General features: G+C 45.6%; 1 protein-coding gene across 2 annotated transcripts in view; it reads left to right on the top strand.

Moving 5' to 3' along the window:
- The first annotated feature begins 5,120 nt into the window (after positions 1–5,120).
- Positions 5,121–24,409, top strand: part of IST1 (IST1 factor associated with ESCRT-III) — a 37,133-nt gene continuing 17,844 nt past the window's right edge. The window contains exons 1-2 of one of the 2 annotated variants that reach the window (XM_033218885.1): positions 5,731–5,824; positions 11,078–11,239. The gene's annotated coding sequence lies outside the window, so the exon portion shown is untranslated. Of the gene's footprint in view, positions 5,825–11,077; positions 11,240–24,409 lie in introns of both variants that reach the window. The other variant, XM_033218884.1, reaches the window with a different exon arrangement.

The following is a 24,409-nucleotide window of genomic DNA, read 5'->3' as shown; positions in this document are numbered from 1 at the left end:
AGATAATGTTGTGTTTTTTTATTCCCTCAGAGATACTGTTTCGAATAATTGGCTGCTTGGGATACAATTCACAGTTCATGTATTACAAAATCTAAATAGACAGATAGGTTTTGTTAAAGCCCAGGACACAGGTGATGATCGCTAAATCTTCACAACCCCTGAGTGGAAAGCAATTTTTCTTTTTTTTTTTTTTTTTTTTTTGAGGCGGAGTCTCGCTCTGTCGCCCGGACTGGAGTGCAGTGGCCAGATCTCAGCTCACTGCAAGCTCCGCCTCCGGGTTTACGCCATTCTCCTGCCTCAGCCTCCCGAGTAGCTGGGACTACAGGCGCCCGCCACCTCGCCCGGCTAGTTTTTGTATTTTTAGTAGAGACGGGGTTTCACCGTGTTAGCCAGGATGGTCTCGATCTCCTGACCTCGTGATCCGCCCGTCTCGGCCTCCCAAAGTGCTGGGATTACAGGCTTGAGCCACCGCGCCCGGCCGGAAAGCAATTTTTCTAAACGAATAAAGGAATCGTGGCGGCTGGGCGCGGTGGCTCACGCCGGTAATCCTAGCACCCTGGGAGGCTGAAGCGGGTGGATCGGTTGAGGTCAGGAGTTCGAAACCAGCCTGGCCAATATGGTGACACCTCATCTCTACTAAAAATACAAAAAATCGGCCGAGCGCAGTGGCTCACACCTTTAATCCCAGCACTTTAGGAAGCTAAGGCGGGCGGATCACGAAGTCAGGGGTTTAAGACTAGCCTGACCAACATGGTGAAACCTGATCTCTACTAAAAATAGCGGGGTGTGGTAGTGCGGGCCTATAGCAGCTACTCAGGAGGCTGAGGTAGCAGAATCGCTTGAACCTGGGAGGCAGAGCTTGCAGTGAGGGAGATTGAGCCACTGCACTCCACCTTGGGCGACTGAGCGAGACTCCATTTCAAAAAAAAAAAAAAAAAATTAGCTGGACATGGTGGTGGACGTCTGTAATCCCAGCTAGTTGGTACTTGGAAGGCTGAGACAGGAGAATCGCTTGAACCTGGGAGGCGGAGGTTGCAGTGAGCTGAGATAGGCCATTGCACTCCAGTCTGGGCAACAAAGAGTGAAACTCCGTCTCAAAAAAAAAAGAAAAGAAAAAAAGATTTATGTCACTTTTAGTTAGGTGGGGCTCAGTGATACTTTCAGCTTACCTTTTTTTAGTCTTTGAGACGGAGTCTCGCTCTGTCACCCAGGCTGGAGTGCAGGGGCACGATCTTGGCTCACTGCAAGCTCCGCCTCCCGGGTTCACTCCATTCTCCTGCCTCAGCCTCCCTAGTAGCTGGGACTACAGGTGCCCGGCTAATTTTTTGTGTTTTTAGTAGAGACGGGGTTTCACCATGTTAACCAGGATGATCTCTAGATCCTGACCTCATGATCCACCCGCTTCGGCCTTCCAAAGTGCTGGGATTACAGGTGTGAGCCACCGCGCCTGGCCAAAAAAAATTTTTTTTTGAGACGGAGTCTTTCTCTGTTGCCCAGGCTGGAATGCAGTGGTAGGATCTTGGTTAACTGCAACCTCCGCCTCCCCGGTTCAAGCGATTCTCTTGCCTCTGCCTCCCAATTAGCTGGAATTACAGGCATGAGTCACCTCTCCGGCTTTTTTTTTTTTTTTTTTGAGACAGAGTCTTGCTCTGTCACCCAGGCTGAAGTGCAATGGCATGATCTTGGCTTACTGCAACCTCCACCTCCTGGGTTCAAGCGATTCTCCTGCTTCAGCCTCCAAGTAGCTGGGATTACGGGCGCCCGCCACCACGCCCTGCTAATTTTTTATATTTTTAGTAGAAACGGGGTTTCACTATGTTGGCCACGTTGGTTACGAACTCCTAACCTCAAGTGATTCACCCACCTCGGCCTCCCAAAGTGCTGGGATTACAGGCATGAGCCACAGTGCCCAGCCTTTTTTTTTTTTTTCGTTAGATGGAGTCTGGCTCTGTCACCCAGGCTGGAGTGCAGTGGCGCGATCTTGGCTCACTGCAATATTTATCTCCTGGGTTCACGCAATTCTGCCTCAGCCTCCCGAGTAGCTGGGACTATAGGCGCCCGCCACAGCGCCCGGCTAATTTTTTTTTTTTTTTTGTATTTTTAGTAGAGACGGGGTTTCACTGTGTTAGCCAGGGTGGTCTCGATCTCCTGACCTCGTGATCCTCCCGGCTTGGCCTCCCAAAGTACTGGAATTACAGGCGTGAGCCACCACATCCAGCCAATTTTTTGTATTTTTAGTAGAGATGAGGTTTCACCATGTGGCCAGGCTGCTCTCAAACTCCTGACCTCAGGTGATTCCCCCACCTTGGCCTCCCAAAGTGCTAGGATTACAGGCGTGAGCCACCACGCCTGGTCCACTTTTTTTATTTTTCTTTTCTTTCTTTTTTTTTTTTTTGAGATAGGGTCTCACTCCAGCACAGGCTGGAGTGCAGTGGCACAATCTCAGATCACTGCAACTTCTGCCTCCCAGGTTCAGGCGATTTTCCTGCCTCAGCCTCCTAAGTAGCTGGGATTACAGGTGTGTTGCCACCACATCCGGCTAATTTTTGTATTTTTAGTAGAGACTGTTTCACTATGTTGGCCAGGCTGGTCTCGAACTTATTACCTCAGGTAATCCACCCGCTTCGGCCTCCCAAAGTGCTGAGATTACAGGCATAAGCCACCACGCTCAGCCAAAAATATCCGCACTTTTTTTTTGAGACGAGTCTTGCTCTATCGCGCAGGCTAGATTGCAATGGCGAGATCTCGGCTCACCGCAACCTCTGCCTCCTGGGTTCAAGCGATTCTCCTGCCTCAGCCTCTGGAGTAGCTGGGATTACAGGTGTGCGCCAATACGCCCAGCTAATTTTTGTTTTTTGTATTTTTTTTTCAGTAGAGACGAGGTTTCACCATGTTGGCTACGCTAGTCTTGAACTCCTGACCTCAGGTGATCCACCTGCCTCAGCCTCCCCTAGTGCTGGGATTACAGGCGTGTGCCACCGCGCCCGGCATGGAACCTAGTTTTATCTTGAAATGTTGCAAATGGTTATAAAGATACAGTATTTAGCCGGGCGCGGTGGCTCAAGCCTGTAATCCCAGCACTTTGGGAGGCCAAGACGGGCGGATCACGAGGTCAGGAGATCGAGACCATCCTGGCTAACACGGTGAAACCCCGTCTCTACTAAAAAAATACAACAAACTATCCCGGCGTGATGGCGGGCGCCTGTAGTCCCAGCTACTCGGGAGGCTGAGGCAGGAGAATGGCGTGAACCCAGGAGGCGGAGCTTGCAGTGAGCTGAGATCTGGCCGCTGCACTCCAGCCTGGGCAGCAGAGCGAGACTCCATCTCAAAAAAATAAATAAATAAAATAAAGATACAGTATTTCCAAATTCACATCAACATCTTATGGTAACGGCTAGCACCTACTTGTCATATGACTGCCCTGGTTCAAGAGTCAGATGCAGCCTCTACAGCAGGGAGCAGATGACTTCCTTCTGGAGGCCCATTTCTTTTCCTTCCCCCCACCCATTTTTTTTTTTTTTTTTTGAGACGGAGTTTCGCTCTTGTTGCCCAGTCGGGAGTGCAATCACGCGATCTCGACTCATTGTGACCTCCGCCTCCCGGGTTCAAGTGATTCTCCTGCCTCAGCCTCCGTAGTAGCTGGGATTACAGGTATGCGGCCACCACGCATAATTTTGTATCTTTTTTTTTTTTTTTTTGAGACGGAGTCTCGCTCTGTCGCCCAGGCTGGAGTGCAGTGGCCGGATCTCAGCTCACTGCAAGTTCCGCCTGCGGGTTTACGCCATTCTCCTGCCTCAGCCTCCCGAGTAGCGGGACTACAGGCGCTCGCCACCTCGCCTGGCTAGTTTTTTTTTTTTTTTTTTTTTTTTTTTTTTTTTTTTTTTTTTTGAGACGGAGTCTCGCTCTGTCGCCCAGGCTGGAGTGCAGTGGCGGATCTCAGCTCACTGCAAGCTCCGCCTCCCGGTTTACGCCATTCTCCGCCTCAGCCTCCCGAGTAGCTGGGACTACAGGCGCCCACCACCTCGCCCGGCTAGTTTTTTGTAATTTTTAGTAGAGACGGGGTTTCACGTGTTAGCCAGGATGGTCTCGATCTCCTGACCTCGTGATCCGCCCGTCTCGGCCTCCCAAGTGCTGGGATTACAGGCTTGAGCCACCGCGCCGGCCTCCTGGCTAGTTTTTTGTTTTTTTAGTAGAGACGGGGTTTCACCGGGTTAGCCAGGATGGTCTTGATCTCCTGACCTCGTGATCCGCCCGTCTCGGCCTCCCAAAGTGCTGGGATTACAGACTTGAGCCACCGCATCCGGCCTAATTTTGTATCTTTAGTAGAGACGGGGGTTTCTCCATGTTGGCCAGGCTGGTCTCGAACTCCCGACCTCAGGTGATACACCTGCCTCGGCCTTCCAAAATGCTGAGATTACAGGCGTGAGCCACCGCACCCGGCCTTTTTTTTTTTTTTTTTCTGTAGCCCAGGCTCGAGCACTGTGACGTGATCACGGTTTACTGCAGCATCGAACTTCTGGGCTCAAGCGATCTTCCTGCCTCAGCCTCCCGAGTAGCTGAGACCACAGGTGCGCGTTGCTGCTTGCCTAATTTTTAACTGTTTTTTTGTTTGTTTTGTTTTGTTTTTTTGTTTGTTTGTTTTTTTAGCAATGGGGTCTCACTATGGTGCCCTGGCTGGTCTGCAATTCCCAGGCTCCAGAGATCCTCCCGCCCCGCCTCTCAAAGTGCTGGGAAGGCCCCTTCCAAACTTAAGTAGAGATAAGTTGAAAGGTAACCAAAGAAAAAGTTTTCTTTGGGCCGAGCGCGGTGGCTCAAGCCTGTAATCCCAGCACTTTGGGAGGCCGAGATGGGTGGATCATGAGGTCAGGAGATCGAGACCATCCTGGCTAATATGGTGAAACCCCGTCTCTACTAAAAAATACAAAAAACTAGCCGGGCGACGAGGCGGGCGCCTGTAGTCCCAGCTACTCGGGAGGCTGAGACAGGAGAATGGCGTGAACCCGGGAGGCGGAGCTTGCAGTGAGCTGAGAGCCGGCCACTGCACTCCAGCCTGGGTGGCAGAGCAAGACTCCGTCTCAAAAAAAAAAAAAAAAAAAAAGAAAAAGTTTTCTTTGAATACCGAGATAAATTAGGGAAATCGCCAGAGAATGTGGTGCTGAGGGAACACTACTAAATTACACCACATAGACTGGAGCGATGCTGGTTGAAAGGGCAACCGGACGGCTTAAAAGCGGGGCAGGGGAACGCGAAGAGCCAGTAGAGGGACTCGGAGGCTCTGGATGAAGAGTCAGGGATACGCAGGCTTCGAAACCCGCCCGGCCGCTCCACCCAGGGCGAAAGTCCAGCGAAGGGCGGCAACAAATCTCAGGGAGCAACTCCTGGCGTCAGAGAGGCAGTACTGGGAGCAGGTTATGGAAGAATCCGGAACCAAGGCACTGGGCGCGGTGAGGCCATGGGCACAGAGTCCGACAACCAGCAGCCATTGCTGGCCTCACCGCGCCCAGAGCGAAATTAAGGGCGCGCCCTAACAGCTGACTCAGTCCGCGTGCCGCGTCTGCCATCGTCTCCCGTGCCTCCGCCACGAGAAGTAGTCCCTGGCCGCACCAACTCCAAAGGAAACCAAGGGAAGGTGCCCCGAGTCAGCGCGTAGGTCCCGGCAGCGGCGATCGCGCAGCCAATCCCTAGAAAGGAGGGCGTGGCTATCTCGGCTCCGTGGATCCCTCCGCCCGTGCTTGCTGCGCTGAGGCCGAGGAGCCGCCATTTTGGATGCCGAACCCTGATTCTGAAGTCGGTGTCTGCTGTGTTCACGGCAGGATTCGGTTAGGTGAGTGTGGCATCCTAGGCGTCAGAGGTCTCCTCTTCCTCTTCCCTCTGCGCTCCGGACTTAGCGGTCTCTAACTAGCGGTAGGGCCCGGGATTCAAACGACTTCGGAGGGGGCAGCTGAGGAGAAAGGGAAGGATCGTGGGAGTGGGGGGTCAGACCGGGGGTCAGGCCCTCGAGGGCCCGCGGCGTAGGAGGCTGCCCATGCCTGGGTTGGGGGGCGTGGCAGGACCGCGAGCGGCTCGGAGGCCGCTAGTCCTGGATACCCGAAGCCGCTTAACTTTCCCGTAGTACTCTTGCCCCGAGGTGTATCTTCCCTGGGGCGGAGACACCGCGGCCTCGGCGAGGACTCCTCGGCGACACTCCTACCCCGTCTTTTCTGGCCTGGAGAGACTTCGGAAAGGTCGGGGCCTCCAGTGCCGCGAGAGGCAGATGCCCCCGAATCCGGGACGCTTCCAGTGGGCGGGGTGGCCTCCTGGGCTTGTTCCTGGGCTGGGGGGCCGGACTTGGGTCCACTTTGGCCGGAGAAAATTACATTTTCTTTCGTTGAAGCAACGAGCGGCCTCTGCCCGCTTTCTCGGATCCCTGCCTGTGTGGTGAGCGATCTTGGGAGGATCCTTGCGCCTCTCCTCTTTGTTTTTGTCGGCGCTCCTCTTCCGGGGTGCTGGAGGTGAGCTCTTGGAACTCAACAGCGTAAACTTTGAGGAGGGTCGGGACCCAGGAGTTGTAGGTTTAATTACAAAAGACACAGTAACTTCACTCTCTGTCGTAGTAAACTTAAAGTCTGGTCTTAAACAGATCTTTAGGGGAAATTTGAATTTTAAAATTATGTGTAATATTTTAACTATTATGGAAAATTTCAAGCAGACAGGAGTACAATGAATCCTCTCCAGCTTCAAACACGATCAACTCTTGCCTAATCTTGTTTTATCTATACCCTTCCTATGTCTGTATTTTTCTAATTTAACAAAATAATAGTTGAAATATATACGTATATATTTCCCTCTCCTTTCCCAGTGGAAGTTTTTTGGCTTTTGTACTACAAGTCAATAGTTTGTGGGACATTTGCTTCCTAAGAACTTCTGGGATAGGGGGACTTGATAATAGTCATTAGAAGATAAAAGTGGCCAGATGTGGTGGCTCAGTCCTGTAGTCCTAGCACTTGGGGAGGGCTAGATGGGAGGATCACTTGAGCTTAGGAGTTGTAGACCAGCGTGGGCAACATAGCAAAACCCCTACAAAAATAAAAAATAGCCAGGCGTTGAGGCCCGCATCTATAGTTCTGGAGGCTGAGGTAGGAGGATTGCTTGAGCCTGGGAGGTGGAGGCTACAGTGGGTCGGTAATTGCACCACTGCATTCCAGTCTGGAGGACAGAGTGAGACTTTGTCTTTAAAAAAAAAAAAAAAATTAAAACACTTCCTTTGTTTTGTTTTGGAGACGGGGGTCTCACTTTGTTTCCCAGGCTGGAGTGCAGTAGTGCACTCCCTGCAGCCTTGATCTCCAGGACTCAAGTGATCCTTCCGCCTCAGTCTTGGGAGTAGTAGCTGACACTACAGGCCCACACATGGCTTTTTTTTTTTTTTTTTTTTGGTCGAGGTGGCGAGGGAGAGATGGAGTTTCTTTTTTTCTTTTCTTTTTTTTTTTTTTGAGACGGAGTCTGGCTCTATCACGCAGGCTGGAGTGCAGTGGCGCGATCTTGGCTCACTGCAAGCTCTGCCTTCCGGGTTCACACCATTCTCCTGCCTCAGCCTCCTGAGTAGCTGGACTACAGGCGCCCACCAGCACGCCCGGCTAATTTTTTGTGTTTTTAGTAGAGACGGGGTTTCACCGTGTTAGCCAGGATGGTCTCGATCTCCTGACCTTGTGATCCACTCTCCTCGGACTCCCAAAGTGCTGGGATTGCAGGCGTGAGCTACCGCGCCCGGCCGAGATGGAGTTTCTTAATGTTGCACAGGCTGGTCTTGAACTCATGGGCTCAAGTGATCCTCCCAAAGTGCTGGGATTAGAAGTATTTTGAATGCCCAGTGTTAGTGTTACATTTTAAAGTCATCTAGTTTTGTATATCTTGTTTTTAAAATAGTGTTATTATTTTGTCCAAATAAGTTTTCATTCTCCCTCTTTGTTCCTATGTCACTGACTTTTAAATTATAAGGAGCTCCAGAATCTCTGTCTCTAGCTTATTTGATTTAAGCTCTGGTTCTTATAAAATCAGAATGAAGTCCCAGGGTTTTACAATAAAACTAGAAAAAAGAAAGAGTACTACAATTAGTCATTCCAAATTCAGGAAAAGTCATATGCCCTGGCCGGGCACGGTGGCTCAAGCCTGTAATCCCAGCACTTTGGGAGGCCGAGACGGGCGAATCACGAGGTCAGGAGATCGAAACCATCCTGGCTAACACGGTGAAACCCCGTCTCTACTAAAAATAAAAAAAAAAAAAAAAAAAAAAAAATTAGCTGGGCGAGGTGGCGGGCGCCTGTAGTCCCAGCTACTCGGGAGGCTGAGGCAGGAGAATGGTCTGAACCCGGGAGGCGGAGCTTGCAGTGAGCTGAGAACCGGCCACTGCACTCCAGCCTGGGGGCAGAGCGAGACTCTGTCTCAAAAAAAAAAAAAATAAATAAAAAAGAAAAGTCATATGCCCATGAATACTTATTTCAGCATTGTTTATATGATACACATGTCAAAAGTTTGGAGAATTGATAAGAAAATTATTACTGAGTGGAGGCCGGGCGCGGTGGCTCACACCTGTAATCCTAGCACTTTGGGAGGCTGAGGCGGGTGGATCACCTGAGGTCAGGAGTTTGAGACCAGTCTGGCCAACATGGTGAAACCTGGTCTCTACTAAAAATACAAAAATGATCCTGGAGTGTTGGTGTGGCCTGTAGTCCCAGCTACTCCAGAGGCTGAGGCAGGAGAATTACTTGCTCGAACCTGAAAGGTGGAGGTTGCAGTGAGCTGAGATCATGCCACTGCACTCCAGCCTGGGCAACAGAGTGAGAATCCGGCTCAAAAAAAAAAAAAAAAAAGGAAGAAAATTATTACTGAGTGGAATATTAGACAGCGTCTATTACAGGGTTTTAAACTGTAACAAGATACGATGAGGATTCTATATTGCTTGGTCCATGAGTATAGCTTTGTAAAAATATGCTTTAAGAAACACTCTTGGCCAGGCACCGTGGCTCACGCCTGCAGTCCCAGCACTTTGGGAGGCTGAGGCAGGCAGATCATTTGAGGTAAGGAGTTCGAGACCAACCTGGCCAACATGGTAAAACCCCTTCTCTACTAAAAATACAAAAAAATTAGTCAGGGGTGGTGGTGGGCACCTGTAATCCCAGGTACTTGGGAAGTCAAGGCAGGGGAATCATTTGAACCTAGGAAGTGGAGGTTGCAGTGTGCCAAGATTGTACCATTGCACTCCTGCGTGGGTGACAGAGTGAGACTCCCTCTCTCTCTCAAAAAAAAAAAAAAAAAAGAAACACTTGGGACGGGGCACTGGCCCACGCCTGTAATCCCAGCACTTTGAGAGGCCGAGGTGAGCAGATCATGTGAGGTTAGGAGTTCAAGACCAGCCTGGCCAACATGGTGAAACCCCCCCTCTACTATAAATATAAAAATCAGTTGGGCATGGTGGCAGGCACCTGTGATACTTGGGACGCTGAGGCAGGAGAATTGCTTGAATCCAGGAGGCGGATCCATCTTGGGCCACAGAGTGAGACTATCTTAAAAAAACAACAAAAAAAGAAACTCAGGCCGGGAGTGGTGGCTCACGTCTGTAATCCCAGCACTTTGGGAGGCTGAGGCAGGTGGATCATGAGGTCAGGCATTTGAGACCAGCCTGGTCAACATGGCGAAACCCTGTCTCTACTAAAAATACAAAAATTAGCAGGGTGCCTCTTCTCGCAGCTACTTGGGAGGCTGAGGCAGGAGAATCACTTGAACCCGGGAGGCGGAGATTGCAGTGAGCCGAGATGACACCACTGCACTGCATCCTGGGCAGCAGAGCAAGCTGCTGTCTCAAAAAAAAAAAAAAAAGAACACTCTTGGTAAAAGTCCCAATGAATTTTCCATAATGTTTTTAACTCAATTTTATTGAGAAACAAGCTAAAGATACTTTGGTAATAATGCCTGTGCATTTCAGTATTTACAGCTCCTTCAAGAAAATTTTGATGGTCTCTGAATTCTGAAGCTTTATTTTCCTCTGAATAACAAACACATGATGCTATTGATTTTACAGTCTTTTTTAAAATTAAATTTTCAGTCTTTGGCCAGTGAAATTTGATTATAGTGTGAAAATACACAGTAAACTTTGTGCCACTTGTACATGTAATGCTTCTAAAGGAATTGGACCACCAGGTGTGGCAGCTCATGCCTGTAATCCCAGCACTTTGGGAGGTTGAGGCAGGAGGATTGGTGAGCCCAAGAGTTGGAGACCAGCCTGGGCAACATAACAAGGCCCCATCTCTGCTAATAAAAAGTTTTAAAAAGATAAAGGAATTGGGCTGTATTATCTTGGAGATGTGTCTTAGCACCTCATTGTGTCTGTTTCTACTCTAACGTCACATCTTCATAACTGTAATACAGTGGTCATACCTAAATTTGTTTGAATTACTTCTTTTATAAGAATATAAAAAACACTCAGGCCGGGAGAGGTGGCTCACACCTGTAATCCCAGCACTCTCGGAGGCCAAGGCGGGTGGATCACCTGTGGTCAGGAGTTTGAGACCAGCCTGGCCAACATGGTGAAACCCCATCTCTACTAAAAATAGAAAAAATTAGCTGGGCCTGGTGGCAGACGCCTGTAATTCTAGCTACTTGGGAGGCTGAGGCAGGAGAATCACTTGAACCTGGGAGGCAGAGGTTGCAGTGAGCCGAAATCGCGCCATTGCACTGCAGCCTGGGCAACAAGAGCAAAACTCAGTCTCAAGAAAAAAAGAAAAAGAAAAAAGAAAAAGATCACATACATTTCAAACCCAAAAGCTTTTGTACGTATTGGAGTGTCTGTAGCCACTCTTGACCCCGCTGTCTCCTCTCCTCACTTCATACTTTTAGAGCTACAAACACTGAAGTTGCTCCTATAGGAAGTCTTTTTTTTTTTTTTTTTTTTTGGCTACTTTTAGCTACTACTACTTTGAATTGAGCTTTCAGGATCACTACCTCTGGGCAGCTTCACTATTTTGGGCAGCAGTTCTGATTCCTTTCCTCCCCCAAATATCCTAAGAGGAGGGACTCAGTCCACGGTTTTACTTTGCTTATTCAGGATGCAGAGGCTGTTTAGCTCCCAGAGTCTCAGCGAGCTGAGCGATAAAAGAGGAACGAGATGGGTTTGCTGTGCCAGTGTTAAGAATTGAAGTAAAGTGAAGGATTGGGCTGCTGACGCCTGTGTGACACTAATGAAAATAATGGTGTTACACTAACAAAGATAAGTATATTTATGTATAAGCAGAATACTGAGAACTAGTATTGTCACTAGTTCAGAACCATTTTTTAGGGTTTATGTTATAATTGCTTACTTGTCTTTTAGTTGTTTTTATGTCAGCTATACCCATTTGGTTGTGAGCCCCTTGAAGGCTAGGGAATCTCTCATTTGAATGTCTGTTGTAGACAGTGGCTTAGCACTGTCTTAGCACAGTGGCTTAGTATCAACAAATACTTGGTGAGTGAGTGAATGACAGTAAAGATGTTGAAGTACACAGTGATATTAGAGTAACCTCTGAATCCCAAAAAGAATTTTACATTACTTACTGTACAATGTTAGTATGTGATGTGTATATAATCACATATGTATAAAAATTGGTTTATATGTTTGTTAATGTATCTATAAATAGTAAATATTGACTAGAATATTTTATTAACTTTTAGGTTATTATCTCTAAAATTAATATTCCTAATCATACAAGCTAACAAAGTTTATGTTATGTTTAGCTTTGAAAACAGGTTCAAATTCTGAGATAGTGATTAAGTCAGTCTTTTGCCTTTTTTTTTTTTTTTTGAGACGGAGTCTCACTCTGTTGCCCAGGCTGGAGTGCAGTGGCACAATCTCGGCTCACTACAAGCTCCACCTCCTGAGTTCACACCATTCTCCTGCCTCAGCCTCCCGAGTAGCTGGGACTACAGGCGCCCGCCACCATGCCTGGCTAATTTTTTGTATTTTTAGTAGAGATGAGGTTTCACTGTGTTAGCCAGGATGGTTTCGATCTCCTGACCTCATGACCCGCCCACCTTGGCCTCCCAAAGTGCTGGGATAACAGGTGTGAGCCACTGCACCCAGCCTAGTCTTTTGCTTTAAATTCAGTTTTAGTCTAATTTATTTAACGTATTGGTAATCATTTAGGATATATCCTTTAGTTGTTACTTTTGTGATTTACTGTCATTGTCTTTAATGATTAGTTTCTTTGTAAGATGGGGATCTGTTGAATAGGAGTTGAAAAATCCTCAGTACGTACAAAATAGTTTAGCAAATTGCTTTTCTTTCCTTAAATCTAAAGCAACACGAGGTCAGGAGATCGAGACCATCCCGGCTAACGCGGTGAAACCCCGTCTCTACTAAAAAATACAAAAATCTAGCCGGGCGAGGTGGCGGGCGCCTGTAGTCCCAGCTACTCGGGAGGCTGAGGCAGGAGAATGGCGTAAACCCGGGGGGCGGAGCTTGCAGTGAGCTGAGATCCGGCCACTGCACTCCAGCCTGGGCGACAGAGCGAGACTCTGTCTCAAAAAAAAAAAAAAAAAAAAAAAAAAAATCTAAAGCAAAACTAGATTATGTAAGTTCGTAGAATTTTTTAAAAGCATGTGGTTTTTAATTAAGTTTTCTACTAATTAACATAATACATGAGTGACAGCTTTGTACAGAACACTGTGCTAGGCAGTGTGGGGGTGACAGTGACATGTAAGAAACAGTTTAAGTCTTGCAGTGAGATTGAAACAGATTAATCAAAGTTGTTAAACTGGGGGAAAAATATATAAAGCATGCCTTAAACATTTTATTTTAACATAAAACACACAAAGGCTAGCTAATCTTTAGATGAAGAGCTAAGACTTTTTAAAATATGGGTCCGTTGACTGGAATTTATTTAACAAATGTTTACATGGTGCTTACTGTGTACATATAACACAATGTGCTAATTTCTTTACAAATTTTCATTTAATTCTCATACCAGCCCAAGAAGTGTGAAGGTTCATGTAATATTGATACTAATTTTCTTTAGATGTTTGATATAATTTGCCAGAGAAGCCACTTGGGCCTGGATTTTCTTTTGGAATGGTTCTTAATTTTAGATTTAATTTTTTTTTGAGACAAAGTCTGGCTCTGTCACCCAGGCTGGAGTGCAGTGGTGTGATCTCGGCTCACTGCAACCTCCACCTCCTAGGTTCAAGCAATTCTTCTGTCTCAACCTCCCGAGTAGCTGGGATTACAGATGCCTGCCACCACGCCTGGCTAATTTTTGTATTTTTGGTAGAGATAGGGTTTCACCATATTGGCCAGCCTGGGTTCGAACTCCTGACCGCAAGTGATCTGCCTGCCTCGGCTTCCCAAAGTGCTGGGATTATAGGCATAAGCCACCGTACCCGGCCTAGATTCAGTTTTTGTAATAGATACAGTGCGGCTATATTTTCTATTTCTTAGTGTCAAATTTAGTACATTTGAGTTTCTGAGGGATTTATTTCATTTCATTGTTGAATATATAGATGTATGTTGGTTATAATATCCCCTTTAAACATCTTTAGAATCTGTAGTGATACTCATCCTTTGATCCCTGATACTGATAATTTATTTATATGTTCCTTTTATTTGTGAATTTGTTATATAGATATGTCAGTTTTTTAAAAATATTTTTGAAGAATCAACATTTAGTTTCCCTGATTTTTTTTTTTTTTTCTATTTCTTCAATGTCATTGATTTTTTGCTTTCTTTTTGTTGTTTGTTTTTGCTTACTTTGGTTTGATTTTGCTCTTTTTCTGGTTCCTTAATGTGGACGTTTAGATTAGTAATTTGAGACCTTTCTTCTGGAGAGACAGGGTCTTCCTCTGTTGTCCAGCCTAGAGGGCAATGGCATGATCATAGCTCATTGCACCCTCAAACTCTTGTGCTCACTGCCTCAGCCTTGCAAGTAGCTGGGACTCCAGGTGTGTGCCACCAAGCCCTGCTAATATTTTAATTTTTTGTAGAGAATGGGGTCTTGCAATGTTGTCCAGGCTGGTCTCAAATTCCTGGCCTCAAGTGATTCTCTCCCCTTGGCTTCCCAAAGTGCTGGGATTAGAGGTGTGAACCACTGAACCTGGCCTCTTCTTTTCTAATTAAAACCTTAATGATATAAATTTTTCTCTAAGCACTGCCTTAGCTACATACCACAAATTTTTGTTAAATACATATATATATTTTTTTTAGTACAAATCTTTAAAATTTTTTTTCACTTGAAGCTTTCTCTTTGACCTCCAAGCAGTTTATCCAGAAGTATATTGTTGAATTCCCAAATGTTGAGATTTTCTGTTGATTTCTAGTCTAATTCCATTACAGTATTCTTGATATGACTTCAGTTCTGTTTAATTTGGGGTTTGTTTTCTTCTTTTTAAAAAATTTAATATAATAGAGATGAGGTCTTACTGTGTTGCTCAGGCTGGTCCCTTGGCCTCAAATGATCGTTCTACCTCAGCCTCTCAAGTAGCTGAAGTTATAGATGAAAGCCACCATGCCTGGTCCTATTTAATTTGTTAAGTTTGGTTTTAGAACCCCAGGTATGTCCTGCATTCATGAATGTTCCATGTGCACTGCTGTGTTCGGTGTATGTTCTATAAATGTCAATGAGATGCCATCAGGTGGTGGTGGTGTTCAGTTCTGTGTCCTTATTTGTGTTCTGTCTACTAGGTTGATCAATTATGGTGGGAGGTATGTTGAAGCCTCTAACTCTAATTAATTTATTTCTCCTTTCCTCTGTTAGTTTTTGCTTTGTGTTTTTGAAGCTCTGTTGTTGGGTGCATTCACAATTAGGATTGTTGTATTTTCCTGGTGACTTCACCCTTTTATGCTTACGTAATGTCCTTCTGTATCCCTGGTTTTCCTTTCTCCAAAGTCTGTCTGGTATTAATGTAACCCCTCCAACTTTCTGTTTGTTTGGTGGTGGTGGTTGTTTTGATACGGAGTTTTGCTCTTGTTGCCCAGGCTGAGTGCAGTGGTGTGATCTTGGCTCGCTGCAATTTCTGCCTCCCAGGTTCAAGCGATCCTCCTGCCTCAGCCTCCCAAGTAGCTGGGATTACAGGCTCATGCCACCATGCCTGGCTAATTTTGTATTTTTAGTAGAGATGGGGTTTCGTCATGTTGACCAGGCTGATCTCGAACTCCTGACCTTAGGTGATCCACCTGCCTCAGCCTCCCAAAGTTCTGGGATTACAGGCGTGAGCCACTGCGCCCAGCCTGTTGTTTTGAGATAGGATCTTGCTCTGTTGCCCAGTCTGTAGTGTACTTGCACAAACATGGCTGTCTGCAGCCTTGACCTCCTGGGCTTAAGCAATTCTCCCACCTCAGTCCCCCCAAGTCACTGGGACTACAGGCACATGCTACCATGTCCAGCTAATTTTTTTTTTTTTTTTTTTTTTTGAGATGGAGTCTCTGTCTGTCGCCCAGGCTGGAGTGCAGTGGTGTGTTCTCGGCCCACTGGAAGCTCTGCCTCCTGAGTTTACACCATTCTCCTGCCTCAGCCTCCTGAGTAGCTGGGACTACAGGTGCCCGCCACCATGCCCGGCTAACTTTATGTATTTTTAGTAGAGATGGGGTTTCACCATGTTAGCCAGGATGGTCTTGATCTCCTGACCTCGTGATCCGCTTGCCTTGGCCTCCCAAAGTGCTGGGATTACAGGCCTGAGCCTCCGCGCCCGGCCGCTAATTTTTATTTTTAATTGTAGAGATGGGATCTTGCTCTTAGGCTGGTCTTGAACTCCTGAGCTCCAGTGATCCTCCCACATCAGCCTCCCAAAGTGCTGGGATTACGGCATGAACCACCATACTTGGATTCCAACTTTCTTTTGATTAGTGTTTGCATATATACCTTTCCTATACTTTACTTTTTAAACTACCTACATCATTATATTTGAAGTGAGTTTCTTGTTGACAGTATATAGTGGATCATTTTTTGGTTCATTGCCACAATATCTGTCTTTTAATTGTGTTTATACCATTTTCATTTAATTATGTCATTTTTGAATGTTTGAGTTTCGATTTATGTTTTATTATTTTCTATCCTCTTATTTTTGTTTCTGTTTCCTGCTTTTTGGGCTATTTGAACACATTTTAAAATTCCAGTTTAAAATCTGTTTTTGTTTTTTTTTTGCTTTTTTTGTATAGTGTTTTTGTTTGTTTTTTTGAGATGGAGTCTCACTGTGTCACCCAGGCTGGAGTGTCGTGGCGTGGTCTCAGCTCCCTGCCACCTCCGCCTCCTGGGTTCAAGCGATTCTCCCGCCTCAGCCTCCCAAATGGCTGGGACTATAGGTGCATGCCACCACACCGGGCTAATTTTTATATTTTTAGTAGAGACAGGGTTTTACTATGTTGGCCAGGCTGGTCTCGAACTCCTGACCTCGTGATCCACCCGCCTTGCCCTCCCAAAGTGCTAGGATTATAGGCGTGAGCCACCGCGCCCGGCTGTATAGTATTTTTTAGTGATCACTCTAGGGATTACAATAGATGAACTTAATTTTTCTTTTCTTTTCTTTCTTTCTTTCTTTTTTTTTTTTTTTTGAGACAGAGTTTCACTCTTGTTGCCCAGGCTGGAGTGCAATGGCACCATCTCAGCTCACTGCAACCTCCACCTCCTGGGTTCAAGTGATTCTCCTGCCTCAGCCTCCCGAGTAGCTGGGATTACAGGCGCCCACCACCATGTCCAGCTAATTTTTTGTATTTTTAGTGGAGATGGGGTTTCACCATGTTAGCCAGGCTGTTCTCGAACTCCTGACCTCAGGCGATCCACCTGCCTTGGCCTCCCAAAGTGCAGGGATTACAGGCATGAGCCACCGCACCCAGCCGAACTTAACTTTTCATAGGCTACTTAGAGTCATGTTTTTCCACTTCTCATGGAACATGAAAACCTTACTATTCTATAGATGATCTCTTTACCCTTCTTCCCTTTATCCCATAATGTTGTGGTTATCTTATATATTACATTTACATACATTGAAAGCCCTATCAGACAGTACTGGTTTTGTTTTTAATTGTTAAACATATTTTAAGAGACTTGCAGAGCCATCTATAACCAGATATTCGCCATTTGTGTAACTCTTGCTTTATAATATTCCGGTTTTCCTTCTGGTTATCACTTCCTTTCTACATTAAAAACTTCTTAGCAATTCTTTTTTTTTTGGAGATGGCGTCTTGGTCTGTCACCCAGGCTGGAGTGCAGTGACGCCATCTCTGCTCACTGCAACTCCGCCTCCTGAGTGCAAGCAGTTCTCCTGCGTCAGCCTCCCAAGTAGCTGAGACTGCAGGCGAGCGCCACCACGCCCAGCTGATTTTTTTTATTTTTAGTAGAGACGGGGTTTCACTGTGTTAACCAGGATGGTCTCGATCTCCTGACCTTGTGATCCGCCTGCCTCAGCCTCCCAAAGTGCTGGGATTACAGGCTGGCCTTTTTTTTTTTTGTTTTTTTGAGACACAGTTTTGCTCTTGTTGACCAGGCTGGAATGCAATGGTCAGATCTTGGCTCACTGCAGCCTCCACCTCCCGGGTTCAAGCGATTCTCCTCCCTCAGCCTCCTGAGTAGCTAGGATTACAGGCGCCCACCACCATACCCAGCTAATTTTTTGTATTTTTTTTTTTTTTTTTTAGTAGAGACGGGGTTTCAGCATGTTGGCCTGACCTCAGGTGTTCTACCCGACTCGGCCTCCCAAAGTGCTGAGATTACCAGACCTGAGCCACCAGACCTGGTCTGCAATTTTTTTTTTTTTTTTTTTTGAGATGGAGTCTGGCTCAGTCGCCCAGGCTGGAGTGCAGTGGCGCGATCTCGGCTCACTGCAAGCTCCGCCTCCTGGGTTCACGCCATTCTCCTGCCTCAGTCTCCCAAGTAGCTGGGACTACAGGCGCCTTCCTCCACGCCTGGCTAATTTTTTGTATTTTTCGTAGAGACAGGGTTTCACCGTGTTAGCCAGGATGGTCTAGATCTCCTGACCTTGTGATCGGCCCGCCTTGGCTTCCCAAAGTGCTGGGATTACAGGCGTGAGCCACTGCGCCGGGCCCCTGGCCCGCAATTCTTATAGAGCAGGTCTGTTGGTGACAAATTCTCTTACTAGTTTTCCCTCATCTGAGAATGACTTTATTTTTGAGGGATATTTTTACTGGATAGATAATTTTAAGTTGACAGTTCTTTTTTTTCAGCACTTTATAAATGTTGTTTTGCTTCCTTTTGGTCTCCCTGGTTTCTGAAGTGAAATCTACAGTTATTAAATAGGTCCCTTGTAGGTAATGCATCATTTTTCCCTGACTGCTTTCAATATTTAAAAAAATTGTTGGCTGGAAATGGTGGCTCACACCTGTAGTCCCAGCTACTCAGGAGGCTGAGGCAGGGGACTTGCTTGAACCTGAAAGGCAGAGATTGCAGTGAGCCAAGATCGTGCCACTGCACTCCAGCCTGGGCAACAGAGCGAGACTCTATCTCAAAAAAAAAAAATTGTTGTTGGGTTTTAGCGGTTTGATTATGAGTCTGGACATGAATTTCTTTGAGTTTTGTGTGAATCAAGTTTGCTAAGCTTTTTGAGTCTGTAGAGAATATATTTTGCTGAATGTGGGAAGTTTTCAGGCAGTATTTTTTCTTTTAAATCTTGAGCTCTGAGAAAGGCAATATTTAAAAAAAAATTTTAAAGAATAAAAGTATTGGCCGGGTGCGGTGGCTCAAGCCTGTAATCCCAGCACTTTGGGAGGCCGAGACGGGCGGATCACAAGGTCAGGAGATCGAGACCATCCTGGCGAACACAGTGAAACCCTGTCTCTACTGAAAATACAAAAAACTAGCCGGGCGAGGTGGCGGGCGCCTGTAGTCCCAGCTACTTGGGAGGCTGAGGCAGGAGAATGTCAGGAACCCGGGAGGCAGAGCTTGCAGTGAGCTGAGATCCGGCCACTGCACTTCAGCCTGGGCGACAGAGCAAGACTCCGCCTCAAAAAAAAAAAATAAATAAATAAATAAAAGTATTCTTTCTCCTATCCTTATAGGATTTTTTTTTGTTTTTTTTGGAGACAGAGTCTCACTCTGTCGCCCAGGCTGGAGTGCAGTGGCACAATCTCGGCTCATTGCAAGCTCCACCTCCCAAATTCATGCCATTTTCCTGCCTTAGCTTCCCGCGTAGCTGGGACTACAGGTGCCCGCCACCGTGTCCGGCTAATTTTTTGCATTTTTAGTAGAGACGGGGTTTCACCTTGTTAGCCAGGATGGTTTCAATCTCCTGACCTTGTGATCTGCCTGCCTTGGCCTCCCAAAGTGCTGGGATTACAGGTGTGAGCCACCGCGCCTGGCCCCCTTATGGGATTTAATGACCCAACTGTCATCAAGACATTAAGACCCCTTGGTGTTGGCCTACAGATCTGTAAGGCTTTGTTCACTTTTTTCAATTTTTTTCTTTCTGTTTTTCAGATTAGATACTTTCTATTGACTTACCTACAAGTGCCCTGGCTCTTTTCTCTGTCATTTTCCATTCTGGTATTTAGTCCATGCAGTTTCCTTCTTTGGTTTGTATTTTTTTATTCTAATTTTTTTTTTTCTTTGAGACAGGATCTTACCATATTGCTCAGGCTAGTCAACTAAACTAGGCCCAAGCAGTCCTCCTGCCTCAGCCCCCTGAGAAGCAAGGATTAGTTCTAAGATTTGTTTCCTCTTTATGTCTTTACTTTTTTTTTCTTTTTTCTTTTTTTTTGAGACGGAGTCTCATTCTCACCCAGCTGGAGTGCAGTGGTGTGATCTCAGCCCACTGCAACCTCCACCTCCCAGAGTCAAGCAGTTCTCCCCCTCAGCCTATTAAGTAGCTGGGACTACAGGCACGCGCCACCACACCTAGCTAATTTTTGTATTTTGAGTAGAGACGGGGTTTCACCATGTTGGCCAGGCTGGTCTTGAACTCCTGACCTCATGATCCACCTACCTCGGCCTGCCAAAGTGCTGGGATTACAGGCATGAGCCACTGCACCTGGCCTGTCTTTACTTTTTAATCTTTCCATTTAAGGAGAAATTTCCCTTACTTGTTGCAGCATTTTTTTTTTTTTTTTTTGAGACAGTCTTGCTGTGTTGCCCAGGCTGGAGTGCAATGGCACAACCTTGGCTCACTGCAACCTCTGCCTCTCCAGTTCAAGCGATTCTCCTGCATCAGCCCCTTGAGTAGCTGGGACTACAGACATGTGCCACCATGCCTGGCTAATTTTTGTATTTTTCGTAAAGGAAGGGTATCACCTCGTTGGCCAGGCTGGTCTCGAACACCTGACCTCAGATGATCTGCCGCCTTAGCCCCTCCCACAGTGTTGGGATTACAGGCGTGAGCCACCGCTCCCAGCCAGCATTTTTATAGTAGCTGCTTTAAAGTCTTTGTCAGTTAATTCCAACATCCGTGTTGTCTCAGGGATTGTGTGAGTTGAGATTTTCCCAGTGGGTATTTCACCCACTCTTTGTCTATACCACGGGTCCCCTTTCTAGTTCCTCAAACCAGGACTAGACAGCTCTTGATGCGCTTTCTCTCTGCTGATGCTGATTTCTGGGTTTCAGGCTGCTGTGCATCCAGGCTGGGAAACATCAGAGGGAAAAATGATAAACTCGATCCCAGTTTATTGGTACTTCAAACTGTGGTCTTCTTTGTCCATCTGCTATTATTTTTCATAGTTCTCAGATAGCTGCTAAATGCATTCTGTTCAGGTTTTATAGCTTCATTCAGTGAAAGAGACACTGAACCTAGAACCCTGTTCCTTGTATTTTTTGTTTCTATTTTTAAGGACCACCCATGTTGCTCTAAGTACAGCTGTTTAATTGATTTTGTCTGCTGCATAGTATTCTGTCATGTTTTTGTCACATTTTATCTGTCTTTTTTTTTTTGGATACAGGGTCTCACTCTGTCACCCAGGCTGGAGTGCAGTGTCATGAACACAGCTCTTTGTTGCCTCCTTGACTTGACTTTCTGGGTGCAAGTGAGCCTCCCACCTCACCCTCCCAAGTAGCTAGGACTACAGGCATGCACCCCCATGCCCAGCTAATTTCTAAATATTCTGTAGAGAGAGTCTTGTCATGTTGCCCAGGCTGGTCTTGAACTCCAGCCTCAAGCGATCTCCTGCCCGGACCTCCCAAACTGCTGGGATTATAGGCATGGACCACCATACTTGGCCTCATTTGTCCTCTTGAAATGGACACTTAGCATTCTTCTACTTCCTTACTACCACAAAATGCATACATGTGTCTTCATGGTGCTGTGTACAAATTTCTGTGGTGGTGTATGTCCAGGAATGGGATTGCTGTGTCTTAAGGTATATGGATACCTTTCATTAAAGCATACTTTTCATTAAATACTACCAAATTAGTGTCCAAAATGGTCATATCAATTTGTACATTTATATTGGTCATTATTTGAAAGCCTACTTCTAATTTTTGCCAATCTGACAGGTATAATCTTATCTTTGTTACCATATTAACTTCTAGGATCATACAAAATAGTAAATGAAAACTTGAGAATAACTCCTTAGGTTATCCTTCTCTTAGAAATGTAACTGGTTGGCCGGGCGCGGTGGCTCAAGCCTGTAATCCCAGCACTTTGGGAGGCCGAGACGGGCGGATCACGAGGTCAGGAGATCGAGACCATCCTGGCTAACCCAGTGAAACCCCGTCTCTACTAAAAAATACAAAAAAACTAGCCGGGCGAGGTGGCGGGCGCCTGTAGTCCCAGCTACTGGGGAGGCTGAGGCAGGAGAATGGCGTAAACCCGGGAGGCGGAGCTTGCAGTGAGCCAAGATCCGGTCACTGCACTCCAGCCTGGGCGACAGAGTGAGACTCCGTCTCAAAAAAAAAAAAAGAAATGTAACTGGTTACTTGACAAGTTTGGTGTACCCATGTTTAAGCTGGAATAATTGTCTACTAAGGGCAAGATCTTTGTAGGACCCATGATAGAGAAATACTCAGGAATATTTTTTGTACCTTTTTAAACCTACTTACCTTATTAATCAAGTGTATACTGAATAATTTAATGGCAAGTTGGATAATGTTCTTTGGGTTAATATCTTCTAATTTCAGTCACCTGGCCAACATGGTGAAACCCTGTCTGTACTCAAAATACAAAAATTAGCTGGGTGTGGTGGCATGTGCCTGTAGTCCCAGCTACTCAGGAGTGATAATGGGAGTTGATTTGTTATCTTGATTATACAATAAAGGGCTTTGATGTACAGCCATCCTCCCTTATCCATGTTTTGATTGTCTGGGCTTTCAGCTACTTTGGTCAAGTGTGGTCTGAAAATATTAAATGGAAAATTGCAGAAATAAACAGTTCATACATTTTAAATTGTGTGTCATTCCAAGTAGTTTGATGAACTCTCGTGCCATCCTGTTCATCCCACCTGGGATTTGAATTACCCTTTTGTCCAGCATATCCACGCTGTGTATGCTACCTGCCCACTAGTCACTTAGCCCCCTTGGATATCAGATTGAAAAACATGGTACTATGTATAGGATTCGGTATGAGCTGCAATTTCAGGCATCCACTAGGGTCCTGGAACGTAACCCTTGGATAAGGGGGTACTACTGTACTTCATGAGGGCAAGGGTGGTTATGTATTAATAGAAATATTCTTACTCAAATATATGTGAATACATTTTTGTAAATATCATCAATTTGGAGTATATAAGAGAAAATACTGAGGCTTCCCTTCAGCTTTACTTTCCAGAGTTAACACCATTAAAATGTTAATACCTGTTTTTATAGGCGCCTTCTCCATGCATTTATATACGTGTATAAAGTAGTATCATAATGTGTATGCTACTTTTCAGCTTGATTTAAAAACAAAACATAAAAAAAACATTGGGAGGCTGAGATGGGTGGATCACTTGAGGTCAGGAGTTCAAGACCAGCGTGTCCAACATGGTGAAACCCCATCTCTACTAAAAATATGAAAAATTAGCTAGGCATGGTGGCGCGTGCCTGTAATCTCAGTTACTTGGGAGGCTGAGGCAGGAGAATAGCTTGAACCCAGGAGGCGGAGGTTGCAGTGAGCCGTGATCGCACCACTGCACTCCAGCCTGGGCGAGAGTGAGACTCTTATCTCAAAAACAAAACAATAAAAGTAACACATCTTGGAGCTCCTCCCTTTAATTTTTTCAGCAATTATTATCTGAGTGCTTGCTTTGTGCTAAAATGTTTTAGAATGCTACATTACCTTTTTTAAAAAAACAAAACAAAACAAAAAACTATTGCTATAACAAAGATTAGCTGGATGTGATGGTTCATGCCTGTAATCCCAGCCACTCCGGAGACTGAGGCAAGAGAATTGCTTGAACTTGGGAGGCAGGGGTTGCAGTGAGCTAAGATCATGCCACCGCACTCCAGCCTGGGCAACAAAGTGAAGACTCTGTCTCAGAAACCATAAAAAAAACCACCAAAAAACAAAACTACTGCCATGTATCCCATAAAATAGATGTTTTTTAATCAGTTTCTAACTGTTGGAATTTAGATGATTTTGTCATTGTACATTCCCCTCTGTATACACATGAATGTGAACTGTTCTTCAGGATAGACATTTAAACTTGGAATTTTTGTTTTGTTTTGTTTTTTTGAGACAAGGTCTTACTCTGTTGCCTACGCTGGAGTGCAGTGGCACAGTCATGGCTCACCTTAGCCTCGACTACCCAGGCTCCAGTGATCCTCTCACTCCTGCCTCCTTAGTAGCTGGGACTAGAGGCGCTCACCACCATGTCTTGGCGAATTTTTGTAGTTTTGATACAGTTGGAGTTTCACCATGTTGCCCAGGCTAGTCTCCTGAGCTCAAGTCTCTGTCTCCCAAAGTGTTGGGATTACAGGCATGAGCCACTGCTCCCCGCTAAACTTGCAAGTTTGAAAGAGTGACCTTGAGAGGTGGTACCAATTTACATTTCCAGCGGGAGTTTGAGAATGCACCAGTTTTCTCACTCATCATCATGATCAAGTTTAGAATAATCTCCATTGCAGATTTCCCCCCAAATATTGCTTACCTTTTAATTTTTTTATAGTTTAAGTAATTTTTCCATACAAAATAATTTTTGTCTCTTAAAAAGGTCTGTTCTTTCTCCTTTATAAAATATTCTTTTATGTTTATCCTAATATGTTAATAGTTTTGTTTTAGCTCTTGAGAATTAAAAAATTTAACTGTGGTGAAAAACACATGGCAACATGACAGAATTTACTAACTTACCCATTTTTAAGTGGTATGTACTCACATAGTTGTGCAACAGATCTCCATAAACTTTTCATCTTTCATAACTGAAACTCTGTACTCATGAAACAGTTCCCTATTTCCCCCTACTCCCAGACCCTGGCAACCACCATTCTACTTTCTGTTTCTCTAATTTTAGATACCTCACACAAGTAGATTTTTACAGTGTTTCTTTTTTTTGTGACTGGCT

Source organism: Trachypithecus francoisi, unplaced genomic scaffold, assembly GCF_009764315.1.
Source record: "Trachypithecus francoisi isolate TF-2019V2 unplaced genomic scaffold, Tfra_2.0 Lachesis_group10, whole genome shotgun sequence".
In the NCBI taxonomy this organism is placed as follows: Eukaryota; Metazoa; Chordata; class Mammalia; order Primates; family Cercopithecidae; genus Trachypithecus; species Trachypithecus francoisi.
The sequence above is the reverse complement of the archived record's forward strand: the minus strand, read 5'-3'. Positions and strand labels throughout refer to the sequence as shown.